Genomic DNA, 12,135 nt, shown 5'->3' with positions numbered 1-12,135 from the left:
GTTCAGGGATACAGCACGCAAACAAGCCCTTCGGCCAATCGAGTCCATGCCGACCAGTGATCTCTGCACATCAACACTATCCTACACACATTAGGGACAATATACAATTTAACCAAGCTTTTTAACCTGTAGGTCTTTGGAGTGTGGGAGGAAACCGGAGATCCCGGGGAAAACCCACGCAGGTCACGGAGAGAACGTACAAACTGCGTACAGCACCCGTAGTGAGGATCGAACCCGGGTCTCTGGCGTGGTGTGGCAGCAACTCTACCGCTGCACCATCGTGTCGCCCGAATACCAAAATTGTGCACAGTTGCATTGGTCTATCAGGGTCTTGACGTGTTATTCATAGAATCCATTTAAACATGAATAAGAATTGGTTACCGTGATGTTGCCTTGTTTCAAATGTCATGAGGTTAATATGAGTGCTAAGCTTCAGGGAAAATGAGTTTGAAGATATGCAGTCACAATGTGTACATGCATGACTCATTCTGCTTCTGAATGTAAAAATGAATATTTCAGATGAAATAACATCTGCCAGCAGAACAATAGAAATTAATGTAATTAGAAACAAAACTGGAATAAAGTTTTGCATGTTTTTCATTAGACAGAGTCACTTTTTCAATTTACGTTTTATTTCTGACCACTAACTACAACCAAAAACAGAATGAACATGAAGACATAAGAGACTGTGGATGCTGAATCTTGAACAAAACACAAACCACAGGAGGACATCAGCGGGTCAAGCAGCATCTGGAGATGGAGCTGGAATAAACCATCAACCTCTCCGGAGACTGTCTTTAATCAGAATTAAGATAGACACAAAAAGCTGTTATCTGTTTGTTGGGTGAAAACGAGAAGCTGGTACGACTTGGGTGGGGGAAGGATGGAAAGAGAGGGAATGCAGGGGTTACTTGAAGTTCGAGAAATCAATATTCATATCACTAGGCCATCAGTCAGACTTTACTGGACCCTATCTTGTTCTAAACGTTATTCCCTTTAACATGTGCCTGTACACTGTGGATGGCTCGATTGTAATCTTTCCGCTGACTGGATAGCATGCAACAAAAGCTTTTCACCGTGCCTCGGTACACATGACAATAAACTAAACCAAAATACGGAGCACTGTATGCAGTTTTAGTTACTCCATTACTGGAAGGATGTGGAAGCTTTGGGAAGAATGCGGATGAGATTTACCAAAATGCTGCCTGATTTAGAGGCTTTTAGCTATTAGTAATGGATAAACTTTGATTGTTTTCGCTAGAGCATCAGAGGTTGAGGGGAGAACTGATAGAAGTATATAAAAGCATGGTATCTCATGCTTGCCCCAGTCACTCAGGTAAAGGCACTGGCTGTCTAGCGCTTGTTTCTGGCAGTCCAGTCCTGACCAGGTTTGCCCCAGTGGCTCAGCCTTCTTCAAACCTGCAAGGGGGGAACTCAGCTAGCAAGGAAGCTCCCTCCTCACTCCTCACTCTTCACTCTTCACTCTTCGTGCAAGGTAAAGCCAGCAAAGTCCAATCAAGGATAGTCCGATGATCACCAATGAGTAGATAGAAGTTCAGAACTGCTCTCTGGTTGTGGTAGGATGATTCAGTTGCTTGACAACAGTTGGGAAGAAACTGTCCCTGAATCTGGAGGTGTGCGTTTTCATGCTTCTATACCTTTTGCCCGATGGGAGAGGGGAGAAGAGGGAGTGGCCAGTGTGCAACTCGTTCTTGATGATGCTGCTGGCCTTGTCGAGGCAGCGCGAGGTGTAAATTGAGTGAATGGAAGGGAGCTTGGTTTGTGGTTTACAACGACTGATTCATACAGTACTTAATTATGTAATCTTGCACTTAATCACAACTAATTTTTGTTACTATCATATTGTTCTCATATGCTCTCACAACATATCTGGGGAGGTTCCAGCCCATCGCCCCTGCTAGTTCTCAGAACAATCCAATCAATCCAATCCATCTGATGCAGGTTCTTAACCTAAATGCGCACCATTGATTTCCCCTTATAGGTGCTGTTTGAACAGGTGAATTTTTATTTTAATCCTATTCCCCCATTAATACTACCCTAATTCTGCCAATTATTCATAAACTAATTGACAGGGGGGAAGTTTACAGCAGCTGATTAACTTTAACCTACCAACCAATATGTTTTTGTAATGTGGAAGGAAACTGGATCACCCGGAGAGAGCCCATACAGTCACAAGGGGAAGGTGCAGAATCCACACAGATAAAACCCCTGTCCCAGTTCGGCAATGTTTTAGGCGACAACAGGTGACTAGGCTGTCACCACATGGTCGCCAGGGTGTCGCCTGTACGGTCGTGAGTCGTCTCCAAAGAGTCGTAGCGTTTTTCTGGTCGCCGATGGATTTTGAAATGTTAAAAAATTTCGGCGACCATTGGTTTGACACCAATGATCGTAGCTTGACGTCTCCTGACGTGGGCGCTGTCGTAGTTTGTCGCCAGGTTGTCGCCAGGTGACGTAGGTTACCGCCGCTGCTGACTTTGGTGAATTCCATTGGCGACTACCTACGTCAACCGGCGACATGTACCGGCGTCAAAACCAGAGGCCAAAAGGACATGAATTGGCTTCAGTTGAATTCAATTGTCACCGACAGGGTCGTAGCTTGTCGTAGCTTGTCGCAGGTAGACGTAGGTTGACTTCAGTTGTCGTAGGTTGTTGCCTGCGTGGTCATAGGTCGTCGTAGGCGCGGTCGTAGGTGGACGTCCTAAGTCGCGACGACTGGGTCGCCGGTTGTCGGTAGCTTGCCGCAGCTTAACGTCGACTAGGTGGTAAGTTGTTGTAGTTTGTCGTAGACATTGGCGTAGGGGGGTCCAATCGCCGTTTTTTCGGCGTCCTGCTACAACTATGACAGTCGCCGGCAGATGCCTAAACAAACGCCTAAGTGCGACACGCCCCTAACACACAATGCCAGAAACTTGTGACAGAGGTGCAACTTGAAATTAAGAAAAGTAATCTGATTTCACATAATTTGCATAATTTAATACCAAATTTTTTACCAATAATTGTCCTTTGTCAGTTGTTCTTTGAAGAATATTGAGAATGAGGTTGTTTCTATTGTTTTAGACAAATGCAATTTTGTTTGGTTTATGCCACATTCTATCACAATCTGACCTCTAGCCCTCGTATTCTTTCTGTTTCGCATTTCTTCAATGGTTGCACAGATGTTGCTGATTACAAATCTGTATCCTGAGCTGGAAACTGCAGTGGAGTTTTCTGGCAACACTGCAAATTACCAGCAATTAGGGAAAAATAAATGATGAACTAAATTACATTTGATTTTGGCAAACGATGAGTAAATGCTAATGACATCATCCAAAATTTAGATTTTTGTCAAATGATCATTTTACTTCCATTTAATCTCCTTGGGACAATGCTGGATCAGTGATTCCTGTCTCCTAACCTGGATCGATAATATGTGTAGGAAGGAAATGCAGATGCTGGTTTACACCAAAGATAGAAGCAAAATGCTGGAGTAACTCAGCGGGCCAGGCAACATCTCTGGAGTGAAGGGATGGGTGATGTTTCGGGTCGAGGCCCTTCTTCAGACTGAGAGTCAGGAGAAATCCTTCTCCTCCGGCTCTCAGTCTGAAGAAGGTTTTTGACCCGAAACGGATCACCCATTCTTTCCACCCGCAAAAGCCCAAGAGACAAGTGCTTACAAAGCATATATTCAGAAAGTACAGTACGGAAATAGGCCCCTTGACTCACCAAGTGTGATCCAACCTATGCAAATCTTATTTATCCTTATATTGTCTATGCGTTGCCTATTTAAATGCCCACCAAGCCCGTGCCGATTACCCATTCACACTTGTTCTATGCTGTACCACTTTTACCTCCACTCCCTACATACCAGGGGCAATTGACAGAGGCCAATTCACCTACAAACCTGCACATTTTTGGGATATTGGAGGAAACCACAGCACCCAGAGGAAACCCAGACAAGTCACAGGGAAAAAGGTGCAAACTCCACACAGACAGCACCCGAGTTCGGGATCAAACCTGGGCATCTGGCACTGAGAGGCAACTGCTCCACCAGCTGCCCTACTTTGCCACCTTGGATAAGGCCCTGAGATGTTGGGAGAGGTTGGGCAGGCTAGGACTTTATTCCTTGGAATGCAGGAAGCTGAGCGGTGATTTTATAGAGGTGTATAAAATCACAAGAGGGATAGGCAGGAAGAATTCAGAATCTTTTACCCAGAGTAAGGGAATCAAGAACCAGAGGACATAGGTTTAAGGTGATAGAGGAAAGATTTAATAGGAACATGAAAGTTTTTTTTTTCCATTCAGAGGGTGGTGGGTATAAGGAACAAGCTGTCAGAGAAGGCAGGTACTATAACAACGTTTAGAATACATCTGGGTAGGTATATAGACAGGAAAAGTTTTGAGGATATGGGCCAAACATGTGCAGGTGGGATTGGTGTAGAGGGGGCGAAGATTGGCACAGAAAACTGGAGTAACTCAGCGGGTCAGACAGCCTCTCTGGAGAAAAGGAATAGGCAACGTTTCAGGTCGAGACCCTTCTTCAGAGTCAGTCTGAGAGTCTGGGGAAAGGGAAACGAGAGATATAGACGGTGATGTAGAGAGATATAGAACAAATGAATGAAAGATATGCAAAAATGTAACGATGATAAAGGAAACAGGCCATTGTAAGCTGTGGGCTAGGTGAGCTTGGTCGGCAAGAACAAGTTGTGCCAAAGTATCTATTTCCGTGCTGGATACCTATGACTCCATGACTATCATATATGCCCTGACTAGTGCATTGGGAGGGGTTGCCTAGCAACAGACAGGTTGAGAGTGTAGGGTTTATTATTACTGCAAAGACCTGACATGAGTCCTTTGTCTTCTGGGTTTAACCTGAGCACATCATGTCGTGATTGGGATTGCTATTCAAGAAAGGCTATTTGGTAATCTAAAGAGACTAATAATTCATGAAAAACAATCTTAACAGTCAATTTAAATCTTATTTTATGGCACAGGGTATACCAGAGTGGCCTAGAACTTGCTAATAAAACTAAGGGGAGAGAAAAGTGGCATTGAACAGGCGTTAAAGTGTTGGCAAGCAAATCTGCCGTCAAGTACGCCAGTCACACTGATGATGACTCGGTGAAAGGCTTGGGCCCTCAATGCCCTTGTGAAGGTGGTGCTGAACTGTGTTGGTGTACAAGATACAGGATAAAACACTGTGCAGTTCCTGAGCAATGTTCGATAACGTTTGTAAAGGATTTTGATAACGTTGAGAATGCTACTGTTTATTTTCAACACTTATTGTAAAGAACCTATTGTGAAGATGGGTCTCGACCCGAAACGTCACCCATTCCTTCTCTCCAGAGATGCAGCCAGACCCGCTGAGTTACTCCAGCATTTTGTGTCTATCTTGGTGTAAACCAGCATCTGCAGTTCCTTCCTACACTTATTGTGCCCCATTTTGTCAATGGTTCTACATTGTCATATCACTGTGGGTGCTGAAGATGGAGCAATACTGTGTCACACCACAGTATACCTAGTCCCCACTCTGCTGCTGGTTACATCAACATGGCTGGTGCAGTTAAACATCTCCCTGACCGCCTCAGGATGTAAGTTAATAAGGATAATAATTCTTGAAAAGCAATCTTAACACAGTGGCTGCAGAGTGCATCATCCATAAAATGAACTTCAGTTAATCACCGAGACTACTTTGGAGAGAAGGAATGGGTGACGTTTCGGGTCGAGGCCCTTCTTCAGACTGTATCTAGTCTGAAGAAGGATTTCAACACGAAAGGTCGCCCAGTCCTTCTCTCCAGACGCTGCCTGTCCCACTGAGTTACTCCAGCTTTTTGTATCTATCTTCAATATAAACCAGCATCTGCAGTTCATTCCTACACCCAGACTACGTTGTGTGGAGTTACCGAAACTGTGACAGCAGCCACCACCAAGAAGGACCAGGTTAATGGGGACATTGCAACACCATCATCTGTATCTTCCCTGACAAAATGCACAAATCCACACTTGAAAATATATTGACATTCCTTCATCGGTGCTGGATCTAAGTCCCTGAGCTCCATTCCCATTAACAGTGTCACATCTTACTGATGAAGAGATGTTGCAGGACCTTTGTTGAAGGAGTTTTTTTGAGCAGATTGCTGGGCTTTACCATTTTCCAGTCAAGTTGAGTTTTTATTGTCATATGCAGAAGTATGGTGAGGAACAGGTGCAATGAAAAGCTTGCAGCAGCATGACAGACACATAAAGTCAGACAAGTAGCTGTTCTTGAACACCGTGATGCACTGTTCAGGCTTCTGTACCCTGCCTGATAGTAACAGTTAGTCGAGGACATGGTGTAGATGATGGGGAGCCTTGATAGGTGCTGCCGTTGGGCAGTACCTCCTGTAGATTTATTTGATTGTGAAGGGAACTAGTGACAAATAAGACTCAAGGACTCTAATGATTAACCATCAGCAGTGGGTTTTACTTGCACAAGGGCAGAAGTGTCTCAGTCAAAGACTGTGATCACAACTCCCAAGTTAAGTCGGTACAGCAGGAAATTTATACACCAAAAAGATGACAACTGAGGAAATATAAAAGTGATGTAGGAAAATTACTGCAGGTGCTGGTACAAACACCCAAACAAACCACCCAAACAGTCTTTCCAGGTGAGACAGAGGTTCACCTGCACCTCCTCCAACCTCATCTCTTGTATCCGCTGTTCCAGATGTCAACTTCTCTACATCGGCGAGACCAAACGCAGGCTCGGCGATCGTTTCGCTCAACACCTTCGCTCAGTCCGCCTTAACCAACCTGATATCCCGGTGGCTGAGCACTTCAACTCCCCCTCCCACTCCCAGTCTGACCTTTCTGTCATGGGCCTCCTCCAGTATCATAGTGAGGCCCACCGGAAATTGGAGGATCAACACCTCATATTTCGCTTGGGCAGCTTACAGCCCAGCGGTATGAAGATTGACTTCTCTAACTTTAGATAGTTCCTCTGTCCCTCTCTTCCCCTTCCCCTCCCTCCCCCTTCCCAGTTCTCTCACTGTCTTCCTGTCTCTACCTATATCCTTTCTTTGTCCCGCCCCCGCTGACATAATGGAAATAACTGAGTATGTTAAACGGTCGAGACCTAGCTATGGTCTGAACTCCACATGGAGCGGAATTCAAAGGTAGGGAAAATGAATATGTTAAACAACAGATACGAACTGGCAGTTTGTTTTAATGTATTGATGAATTGTACACCTTTGGGACTTCTGCACGAGGACCATATTGATCTGATCAGAGTCTACCAGTCTCTGCAGCCTCTTGTGCTCCTGTGTGTTGGAATTGCTGTACCAGACAGGATATTTTCCACAGTACATCTGCAGAGGTTTGTCAGAGCATTCTCCCCATTTAGACAGGTACATGGATATAACAGGTTCAGAGGGATATAGGCCAAATGCAGTCAGGTGGGACTACGGTGGATGGGACATGTTAGTCGGTGTGGGCAAGTTGGGCCGAAGGGCCTGTTTCCACTGCATGACACTACAGCTATCAAGGATGCCAAGAGACATTACCGGGACAAACTGAGTCCCACTTTAATCAGGGGCTCTAGGGGCTAGCGAGCGGAATCAAGGGATATGGGGAGAAGGCAGGCACAGGTTACTGATTGTAAATGATCACCCATGATCACAATGAATGGCGCTGCTGGCTCGCAGGGCCAAATGGCCTCCTCCTGCACCTATTTTCTATGTTACTCTATGTTACTATGTTACTCGGACACACGCAGAATGTGGCAAAGGGCTGAACACTATAACTGACAGCAAAGCAAGGTCATCAACATTGGTGATAGCGCAGCCCTACCTGATGAACTGGATGCTTTCTATGCCCGTTTTGAGCAGAAGGCCTTGAGTCGATGGAACCCGTCCCTTCAGTCTCCAGTGTGCCTCTTCCTGGAGTGACTGGTGCATGGGATATATCGGCCTTCCTGAGGATAAACCCTCGAAAAGCAACTGGCCCAGACGGAGTTCCTGGCTGTGGCTTTAGTAGCTGTGTGGACCAGCTCGCGGGAGTATTTAATCTCTCCCTACTCCATTTTGAGGTACCTACCTGCTTCAAGAAGACCACCATCATCCCAGTGCCGAAGCTCTATGTCCTAACGACTACTGCCCAATGGGCTTGACATCCACCCTCATGAAATGTTTTGAGAAATTAGTTATGGAGCACATGAAATCCAGTCTTCCAATCAGCCTTGTCACACTGTGGTTCGCCTACCAGCACAACAAGTCCATGGCTGATGCCATCTCCCTGGCCCTAACACTCATCGCTGGAACACCAGGATAAGAGAGCCACCTACGTCAGACTCCATGGACTAGAGCTTTGCCTTTAACACCGTTATCCCATCCAAGCCAATTACCAAACTTGCGGGACTTGGAGTCACCATGCATCTCTGCAACTTGACCCACAATTTCCTGACCAACAGACCCCATCAACGAGGATAGGGGACAAATCATCCTCTACAGTAATCCTTAACGCTGGTGCTCCACTGGGATGCGTTCTCAGCCCCTTTCTTTACTCCTTGTACACCCATGACCATACAGTCATGTACAGATCTAATCCAATTTACAAATTAGCAGATGACACCCCCATTGTGGACCGGATATTAAATAACGATGAGACGGAGTTCAGGAAGGAGATTGAGAACCTCGTGACCTCGTGTCGACTCAGCAACCTTTCTCACAATGTTAGGAAGGCATAGTGACTGACTGCTGGAAGCGAAGTGGTGCACATACCCCGGTTTGCATTGATGGTGCCGAAGAAGAGATGGTTAAAAGCTACAAATTCCTAGGAGTAAATATCACCAACAACCTCTCCTGGACCACCCATATTGAAACAACGACCATGAAAACTCGCCAACGCCTTTACTTCCATAGAGGGCTTAGGAAGTTCGGCATGTGATCATCAACTATCACCAACTTCTATGGATGCGCCATTGAAAGCATTTTATCAGGATTTTATCTTGGTTTGGGAACAGCTCCATCCAATTGCATACGCACCCCAGACTATCACACAAACCAACCTCCCTTCCATGGACTCCATCTACACCTCACACTGCCATGGCAAGACCACCAGCTTAATCAAGGACAAGTCGCACCCTGGCCACTCCCTCTTCTCCCCTCTCCCATCAGGGAAAAGGTATAGAAGTTTGAAAAAGCACACCTCTAGATTCAGAGGCAGTTTCTTCCCAGCTGTTATCAGGCAACTGAACTATCCTATCATAACCAGAGAGCAGTGCTGAACTATTATCTACCTTAGGAGACCCTCGGACTATTTTTAATTGACTTTTCTGGCTTTATCTTGCAATAAACGTTATTCCAGATTATTCCCTTTATCACGTATCTGCAAATGGCTCCATTGTAATTATGTATTGTCTTTCTGTGGACTGGTTAGCACACAACAAAATATTTTCACAAGGTGTGCTGGAATCACTCAGCGGGTCTGGCAGCATCTCTGGAGAACATGGAGAGGTGGATAGATTTGGGGTGAGGGCACTTTTTCAGACTGATTGTGGTGGAGGGGAGGGAGGTCGGGGATGAGGAAGAAAGTTGGAAGAGAAGGGCAGGACTAAGCCTGAAGGTGATACTTGATACAAGTGGGGGGGGGGGGAGGGGGTGTTGATAGGCAGATGGTCAGCCAAAGCCTCAGAGTAAAAGAGGAAAGGTGTGAGGTGAGGATCACACGCTGAGAAGCTGGAGACTTTGATCTGTCGTTTTCACACCTTGCTCATTCCATATCTCTATTTTCCCTCTCCCCAGACTCTCAATCCAAAGAAGGGCCTCGACCCGAAACATCAACTATTCCTTCTCTCTGGAGATGCCGTCTGTCCCGCTGAGTTACTCAAGAATTTTGTGTCTATCTTCGGGTAAACCAGATCTGCAGATCCTTCCTACACACCTCCTGTTCCTCCTCTGCACTGGCCTTGAGTTGCTGCACCAGTGTCCTATTGAGCAGAGTCTGGAGAGTTCTGCACACATCAGCATGGACCTCACTTTGCATTTCCTATCTCCACTATCTGCCCCTAACCAGACGAAGAATCAACTACTTTACTTAGTTTAGTTTAGAGATACTGCGCGGAAGCAAGCCCTTTCGGCCCACCGGGGCCGCGCCGACCAGCGATCCCCGCACAGTAACACACTATCCTATATCCACTAGGGACAATTTTTACATTTACCAAGCCAATTAACTTACATACCTGCACGTCTTTGGAGTGTGAGAGGAAACCGAAGATCTCGGAGAAAACCCGTGCAGGTCTCGGGGAGAATGTACAAACTCCGTACAGACAGCACCCGCAGTCGGGATCAAACCCAGGTCTCCGGCGCTGCATTCGCTGTAAGTCAGCAACTCTACCGCTGCGCCACCGTGCCGCCCTTGCTGACCACGAGAATACCTGAACTGTATCAGTGTCCACAGAGACTCTCTCCAAGTCAGCATCCTCCGCACCTTCAACTGAATTTTTGAGCCCTGGTTGCATTAATTAATTCTAGCTAATCTGTGTCTTAACATTACGCGCTAGTCTCAAAGCCCACAAGCATGCTTAAACAATGTTAAGCATCAATTAGCACAAACATTGTGCATTAATTCCAGACATTCAAACTGAGATCCTCATTAGCAAAACACCCAGATGGCACCTAATTTTCACCATTTGGCTGAAACAGTCCCAATCACTCTTCATTTTTTAGTCCAAAACCTATGAAGTTAAGTGTATCTTCCTTGTCATTCATTTCTTTCAGATATAAAGAAAAGATTTGAAATGTTCTGTGTTCAAACATTCTTATTCAGATAGACAGAGAATGCTGGAGTAATTCAGCGGGTCAGGCAGCATCTCTGGAGAAAAGGAATAGGTGATGTTTCAGGTCAAGACTCTTCTTCAGACTCAACTACCTGAAACTTTATTCGACCCGAAACATCACCTATGCCTTTTCTCCAGAGATGCTGCCCGACCCGATAAGTTACTCCAGCTTTTTGTGTCTGTCTTCAGTTTAAACCAGTATCTGCGGTTTCTCCGTACACATTCTTATCCAGCCACTCATTGTTTGAACAAGTCCCTCCTTTCATTGAAATCGGTGCCACCAGAGCTAATGCATCAACAGGAAAGCACACTTCAACTGGTTTCATTTAATTTATGAAGATAAATGAGACTCCGGCGAATTTTAATAACTTTACTCTGACAGTGGCAAAAAATAAATATCATAAAATTTAGGTAAATAGACAGATCTCCAGTTCAGTCTGGTCTTCAAGCAGATCTTTAAACACATTGCATTTGTAAGCTTTATTTGTCCCACAAAAAATGATTGTTGTTTAATAACATTTTTATTGCAAGTTGAGTTGTGCTTTATTTTATCAGTAATAAAATATAAAACTCGAGACAAAAATGCTTCTGGGAAATATAAAGATTATCCTAGACTTTAACTTTCTACAGCATTTTAATAAAATAGTTTGCTCTATAAAAGAGAATTACATGTGTATTTTTATTGTTTGTGGTTTAGAAACAGCTGCTACATTGATTTAGAATTGAGCAGCTTGGATATCATTGCCTGTACAGAGCAGCATTAAGCAGCATCTGTTACCAAGATAGACACCTCATTCACCTTTGTACTGCTGTGTAAACAGATCCTTTGATCCACGAGCCGAGACTTACCTAATGATAGACACAAAATGCTGGCGTAACTCAGCGGGTCAGGCAGCATCTCTGGGTAGAAGGAATGGGTGACATTTCGGGTCGAGACCCTTCTTCAGGGGAGAGGGAGATACAGAGATATGGAAGGGTAAGGTGTGAAAACAAGATATTAAAGGGGTCGAAAATCAAGGAAAATGTAGAATAGATGTCTGTTCAACCATGACCTCCATGGCTCCCACCTGCATTGTCAACTCAACTTACCTAAAGCCAGCTTATTCCTGGTCAAGGTGGGAGAGGTGTTTAGCAGTCGAGAGCTCCAGCTGGCCCTGGCGGACAGAGTGCTAGTGTTCGCTAATGTGGTCGCCTAGTCCACGTCTGCTTCACCAATGTAGAAGAGGCCACATCAAGAGCATCAAATGGTGGCAGAGTGGTGCAGTGGTAGAGTTGCTGCCTTATAGCACCAGAGACCCGGGTTCGATCCTGACTACGGGTGCTGT

The sequence above is a fragment of the Rhinoraja longicauda genome, chromosome 15, assembly GCF_053455715.1.
Source record: "Rhinoraja longicauda isolate Sanriku21f chromosome 15, sRhiLon1.1, whole genome shotgun sequence".
NCBI lineage: Eukaryota > Metazoa > Chordata > Chondrichthyes > Rajiformes > Arhynchobatidae > Rhinoraja > Rhinoraja longicauda.
Note: the sequence above shows the minus strand (reverse complement) of the source record.